The 7,711-nt window shown below is 38.9% G+C and overlaps 1 non-coding gene across 1 annotated transcript; it reads left to right on the top strand.

Annotated features, from left to right (window-relative positions):
- The first annotated feature begins 4,213 nt into the window (after positions 1–4,213).
- Positions 4,214–4,332, top strand: LOC130195998 (5S ribosomal RNA). The gene has a single exon (XR_008832149.1). It is a non-coding gene; the product is annotated as a 5S ribosomal RNA (ribosomal RNA).
- The last annotated feature ends 3,379 nt before the right edge of the window (positions 4,333–7,711 follow it).

Raw genomic sequence — 7,711 nt, forward strand, 5'->3', positions numbered from 1 at the left:
GTTTCCTCGGATTGCATGACACGGCGCGCTCCGAGCGGAGAACAGACCCTCCTGCTTTGCGGCTCGTGATAGATACTCGCTATTAGTCAGACACCAGCGAGCACTTTAATGTCAGAGGCTAATTGCATGTAGTAAAGAGAAGAAGAAAAAGCATTAGTTAGCATGCAGGGTGCCTGAAGGGAGAAAAGCACGTCACAAAAAACTAATGAACCGTGAGTAAACAATATCCCCCCCCCCCCCCCCAAAAAACCCTGCTATTCCTCTGCCAACTGTTCAAGATACCTCTGGTGATCAACAGTAGCATTCAATGAAGGTTTCTGGAGCATTCACTTCTTAGCTATTAAAATATTTTTATTTTGGTATTTTTTACAGAAATACAGCCTTCAAAAGTAAGAATTCATAATAATAATAAAATATAAAAATAAAGTAAAAATGAACCATGCATCTGGCCATAAGGAAATACAAAAATCAAAATGTTAAAGCAGGAAAATAATTAGAAATAAGGAAGCAAAAAAAATCTAAACAACCATGCAACACTTCTCCAACGTTGTCAGTCGATTATAAATTCGTTCAAAACCAGTTTGGGGTTTTAATCTCAATTGATTTATTTTAGATTTTTTTTTCTCCAGAAAACGTGATTAATTGTGCCAGGACTCATTTTTAAAAACTCAATAATATTCTTCTTATGAGTCAATACAGAGTAGAAGATAATATTTGGTACTTAACAGCTGATTATAAAGACTTGGACATTTCTCATGGGCAATTTTTTTTAAATATTCCACATCAACCACAAGGGTCATAGAATAATTAATAATTAGCTATGCTAAGGAAAGTAAACTTTACACTTTCCTTGCAACTCCTTGTCTGTAAACACAGACGAACATCTATTCTTCTGTCCATCCGGAAGAGGGATTCTCCTCTCTTGCTCTCATGAAGAGTTCTTCACTTTTTTCCCTGTGAAAAGTGTTTTTCTATTTCTCGTGAGTTTTTCTTGATCTGCTCTCTGAGGCCAATTTGTGACATTGGGCTATATAAACTAAACTAAATTGAAAATAAACTGAATTTAATGAAATCTATGAGAAATAACTGAGCAGTAGAAAAGTTATAGTTGTGGGCATAGAACCAAAACAATGAGCTGAAAGACACCACTTTGATTATAGCAGTTTTACAGCTCAACACTCATGGTAAACTCCTAATCGCACAGTAGTTATTATTACTATACTTTTAATTTATTTTTTAGATCAATCAACCAAATTCTTGGCACCCATCTTTCCTCTTCATGTCAAAAGAAACTCAAAACTTTAGATAAAACATTCCACCTGGTGGATTAAATTCAACTAGTAAACCATTCACAGAATACAGAACACCTGGTTGCTTACAATATTAAAATCTGGCACTGGCCTAATTTCCTGTGAATCCTTCATCCGCCGCTACGGATCTTGAACCCAGCATGAAAAAAAAAATGTCCGCTCCAGCAGCACCAATGAAATATGGCTCAGGGTGCCAGTCGCAGAATGCAAATATATTGAATAACTGTCGTTGCAAAAATTGCAGAACATAAATATCCAGACCGGGGTTGTGATATAATGAGAACTTCAAGGTTGAAAACCATAAATCACGAGCAATAATGCGAATGTAGGGCAATTTGTAGTTAATGGCTCGAAGGTCCGATGCACACATGGTCCACCAGGTGTTTTCACTTAGTGCCGCTGATTAGACTCTGAGTGGACAGACTTGATTGACATCTGCGTGACCCTCTTTGATTGGCTGCGTCTGCGATGGCGGCCGGGGTCGTCCTTATTGGTTTGTGGGGTTTGGTTTTCATAAATTAGCTGTGGATATGAGGAATAGTGATTAATAATCATTAATAATAATGAGAGGATCCGACACAAACATGATCCTTTTTTTGAAATGATGTCTTTTTTTCCCTTATCCTATATGTATCTGTGGATTGTGAGCGTGCACCTCGAGGTGCTGCTGCACAGCCACGACTGCATACAACAATTATTTGATCCTGGAAATTACATAAAAAAGTGGATGTTGTATTATATTAGAGCACCAGACAATTACATTTTTAAATACAAAATTTTAAGTAAAGAGTGTCTCCTTCGTATTGGGTTATTTGTAGTCTTTTTCTTTTGTCACTTAATTTTTTGTACTCGTTTAGACATATTAACATAAAACAAATACAAAAATGTCAGACATAAACATAAAAAATAAAGATATATATACATATATACATACACTTGCACACACACAACAGGACAACATGTTATATATATATATATATATATGTGTGTGTATATATATATATATACATACACATGCACACACAAAACAGGATACAATGATAGAAATATATATAAATACATACATATATACACATGCACATACATACATACATAAAAACACACATACATACCCCCCCCCCCCCCCCCCCCCCCACAAAAAAGAATATTATTATTATTTGTTATTTGTAGTCTTAATCTTAAAGTTAATCTCATATAACACAACTGCATTGTGAATTATGTTTCATGGGAAAGATATTGTTGCATATTCCATTTAGTTTTGTATGCGTCACAAAATAATAGGTTGGAGGTGGATTGGTCAAAGGGATACATTATTTTTACGTATAATATTTATTATTTATACCATTAAAAAAGAAAAGTAAACAATCCCGTATCTTTATAATATGTCCTTTTAGCTTAAATAACATAAAAAACAATAATTTCATCCAGACAATGTTGTGTTTTCTTAAACCTAACCAAGCCAGTGTAAAGGACCAGTGTGTAACATGGCGGGGGATTAATTATCGGAAATGGAATTTAATATTCAGAACTTTTTTTGTATTCATGTATAATCACCTAAAGTTATTTATATGTCTGCATAGGATGCTGGTTTTCTTCCACCTTTGTGTGTGTTTATCTGAAGGTGGGTATGCGTAACGAAACCGGGTAATAAACACGCCCAGTGCTAAATTATCACAGACCCGAGTATTGATAAGCTCAGACATCGCTGATGGTTTTTATGAGTACTTTTTTATGTTTTGGTGTAATTTATTATCACGCTGCCGCAAGCATTTTCTCTGCTCTCTGTCGGCCACACACACACACACACACATGGCTGTGCTAGGAGACGGTTCAATGAAGTTGAATTGAAGATGACTACGCTTATTGCTGCTGGAGCAATAAAACATTTGGAAGTAAAAAAAAAAAAAAAGCCAATACTTTATCAATACATCTGTTCAACAAGCACAAAGTGAAACGTAATTCAGTCGGCTCGGGCCGAAGTCTCTCAGCCGCCCGTAACCACGGTTACACAAGCGCGGCACGACCGGGAGACGAGCTTAAACCAAAGATGTCGGTATGCAGTCTGTTTATTCTTCAGACCGAGCCGCCAGGAGGACAACGTTTCGATGTCTGGGTCCTTCATTCTTTATCAACTCTCAGAAATGTCTTTTTTTATTTCATGGACATCTGAAATATGATATATGACTGACTTTATAAACATACCCGCAAACTCATGAGGGATGAAAAAGGTAACAATGTGGGTGGAGGGTGGTGCAAGGGACTTTTTTTGTTTTGTTGCCGCCACAACCACGTGATTTGATGAAACCTCAAAGCCTTTCGAACTACGGTGTTTTCATTGTCCTGACCTCAAATCTAAATAATAATAATAACAACAATTTCAAAATACGTCAGTATTTAATAATAATAGTAATAATAAATATGTTTTGTCATTACGCAAAATATGGTTAAAGTCATTCATGAAACTCTTCGGATCTACACGATTCACCTGGGGGACCTATTTTGATTCATTTTGCAGGTATGTGTATCGTGAGTGAGTAGAATAGCACAGTATTGAGAAGAGTAATGGTGGATGGACCTTTAGAGCACTTTTCTCGTCTTCCGACCACTCAAATGACCTTAACGCTACATGACATCATTCACCCATTCACACCCATTCATAAACTGGTGGGAGGGGCTACCACGCAAGGTGCCACCTGCCCATCAGGACTAACCAATCCTTCACTAACGTGGGGCAACCAAGTTGTACTAAAGTCTTAAAGCAGTGGTGCCAGGGTTACGGCCCTCAGGCCGACTGTACGTCACATCCGGCCCGCGGATGATAAGGGGAGAATTTTTTTATCTTTTTATTTTTATACATTTTTGTCTCCGATTCTTTAAAAGGCTCATTTGCAGGCTGACTTTTCTCTTACGGCCATACCACCCTGAACACGCCCAATCTCATCTGATCTCGGAAGCTAAGCAGGGTCGGGCCTGGTCAGTACTTGGATGGGAGACCGCCTGGGAATACCAGGTGCTGTAAGGTTTTTCCCACTCTTTCAAAAAAGCCACAGGCTTCATTTAGTTACTAAATGAAGCCTGTGGCTTTGTTGGTGCATTTCTAATTTATATATGTCGGCTACTTGCATGGATAGGAAAATGTTAAGTTTTTAGAGGGTAACTGTCTCTCCTGCTTTAGGCTATGTAATTGTAGGCCTCATTGTGAGGCAATTTTGGTGCCAATGCAATTTCTTAATGATGAATAATTTCAAATAGCCTACCTATCCATGTGTTGAGTCAGTGTTTGGCCTTTTCAGTCCGAAAGTGTAATCCGGCCCCCTGAGATCTCACTTGAAAAAAATCTGGCCCCCTGTCCAATTTCACCCTGGCATCCCTGTCTTAAAGATACCTTTCCCTACCTGAAGGCCACTGTAGTTCTCCATCACGGATTGGAAAGGAAAGGTGAGCAGAGAATTTTATTATGTTGCTGGTTGCAATCTGCAACACGCCACCAGATGGCGCTAAATCGTACACACTGTTCCTTTAAAACTTAACAAAGTAGTGTGTTGTGTCTGAGGTGTGTTTTTTTTTAACCAGGGTGTCTAAAACCGTCGTAAATACGTTTCCCCGCAATTAAAAATGCAGTTAAGTTGAATGGGACACGCAGTTTTGTCGGAAGAAGGATTATAGGACATAAAAGTGTTTAATTGGCTCGGTTCAACTTAAATTGTGACGAGTCAATCTATTTCCTGACATCCGCAGAAACAGACCGGGGTTTGAATTATCTGTCAAGCGGACAAGAATTGCCAGTGTCAAAGATAATGAGCTGAATCGCTCCCGAAAAAAAAAGGTCCTAAAAAAAGTAATCAGAGAAAATCATTTTGACCGTATCCACAAAGCCTGTCAGGAGACGGCGTGCGTGTGACTGATTTAGTACGCTCTACGTTATTAACGGGAGTATTTGACGTTTTATTTGATTTCCCTATACGGGAGCTTTCTTCTCCGTGCCATTACTCAATCTGGATATCGAGAATATTACACGACCACCCCGAGATGTTAAGAATGTGAGACTCCACACCCCGGACAGAATTACGTTACAGCGCCCAACTTTAACAAGTGAAAACACCTGTGGTCAAACGCAACAGCTTCAACACAATGCTGCATCCAGGAAAAACAATACTCTTGAGATCAGTTGACCTTTTATTGGTTCACAAAACATGTTTTTTCTTTCAGCATCTGAAACAAAAAGTTTACTCTCTCGGTGCTGACAGAAAAGTGAAATGAACCTTTATACATCTTGGAATATCAAAACACACACTCACATTTTTATCTTATTTGACTTCCTCTTGTGTATTTTTAACTTGTACATTGTCTATCTTTGTTGTTTGCTGCTTCTGGCTGACTGTGAGCCATCAAACGAAATGTCGTTGTATAACAACAATGAAAACTAGGACGGGCACTCGGTAGAGCGCATACCTTCGCATATCACAAGATTGGTCATTGAATTATGAACATTTTGGCATTAGTTGCAGGCCAATTGGATACAAATTGACCGCGCTATGGTAAAAAGAATATTTGGACCTTTTCATGACCTTTGACCCGATCGATCCCAAAATCAAATCAAATGGTGCCCGGATAATAACCAATCATCCCACCGAATTTCATGCGATTCGGTTTAATACTTTTTGAGTTATGCGAATAACACGCATACAAATAAATAAATAAATAAAAAATAAATAAATAAATACATGGCGATCAAAACATAACCTTCCGCATTTTCAATGCGAAGGTAACAGCTCTTTATCCATCTTTATGAGGACTGGCTTCTTATGTACTGAAGTTGTTACTTGACCTCTTTTACGCCCTACATTGTGGTCATGGACTGGTACAACCACTTACCTGGACTGAACTTTCAAGGCCAAACATCTGAGAATAGAAGAATATTACTACTTCTGCTATATTTATTTTCTCCCTCCGATTTCCTGGCGACAACCTTGACCACCGAAAACATTCTCTCTTGTTTACGGCTTCGCGAAATGTTCCCGGGGGAAAATAACGACATGACTTTGGTCTTTATTATCATCGCACACATATTGAAAAAATTGAATGTTATATATTCGGGCAAAAGAGAGAAGGGTGAGGACATAACGCATTTCATTTTTTGCAATCCTTTTCATTATTTTCCTAAAAGAGAGAGCTGTCATGAAGGTCAAAGCCCCCCCCCCCCCCCCTGGTGCAACAGTTGTCAGTTTGGAGGTGGTTCAAAGGAGAGGAGCCAGGTGTACTGCTGCTAGGGGGGGGATGCCCGCTAGGTCTGAGAGTAGCACAGGCCACCTGGTCAGTGGTGTATAGTAACGAAGTAGAAGTACTTCGTTACTTTACTTAAGTAGTTTTTTTGGGTATCTGTACTTTATTCTACTACTTATATTTCTGTTTACTTTTACTTTTACTTCACTACATTTTGCAATGAAAACTTGTACTTTTACTCCGATACATTTCCCCTGAAACAGTATCGTTACTCGTTACTACGGAAAAAAATAATCATGAGAAACATCGGGGACTGTTGTGGAACACACCGCAGCGCACCTGAACGCAGCACGAGCACCAGGTTGGGGGTCAGTGGTCCTTGCCGCGTGTTTTCTCTTCCCAGTGATGCCCAGGATGCTAGCGAGCGGCTACAGATACGACTCATTTCATGTGGAGCAGCAATGGAAGCTACTCGTTCAACCACGGGGACCAAGATCAACGTCCGTGGCCATATTTGGGCGAACTCTTTTCTTTTGTCGGAGTGAAAGTTTCTTCCTACCGGATGAAGTGCCTCTTATGCCGACCGAAAGCTACGGAGATATTGGCCTTCAACAACTCACCAACCTCAGGAAACACATTGAGGTAAATTAAGATTAATCCCATGAGCCGCAACGTTAATGTTTAATTATCATAAACCTGTTAAGATATCTAGCAGTGTTGTCCTCAGGATTGGAGTAAGTTATATCTTTGGCAGGAGGGGGGGAGACAGGTGTCTGATTGTCCTACGCATGTTGTATGTTAGGCTAACGTTCGCTAGCTATCGTCAATTAAATGAGACAATTATCGTGAGTGGAGCAGACAGATCTCTAGCGAGTTAATGAGCTGAAGAAGTGTTGACAGTTGTGAGAATTTGTTGATTTGAGTCGTCTTAGCTATAATATAATGCTAATCATTACAGCATTATTATTGTTATCATTATTTGTATTAATATTATAAGAGGACGGTCCAGTAATGGCGACGATATTGATTTGGGACTGTTGTTGTGTTGAACTACAGAGATACAAGTAAATATTCACAAATCAACTCTGGATGCACGGACAGTGCATGAAACTAAATGTATAAACCTCAAATTAAAACAAACTATTTTGGACAAAACTTTAGGTTGGGGTCATGACATG

Source organism: Pseudoliparis swirei, chromosome 6 (assembly GCF_029220125.1).
Source record: "Pseudoliparis swirei isolate HS2019 ecotype Mariana Trench chromosome 6, NWPU_hadal_v1, whole genome shotgun sequence".
In the NCBI taxonomy this organism is placed as follows: domain Eukaryota; kingdom Metazoa; phylum Chordata; class Actinopteri; order Perciformes; family Liparidae; genus Pseudoliparis; species Pseudoliparis swirei.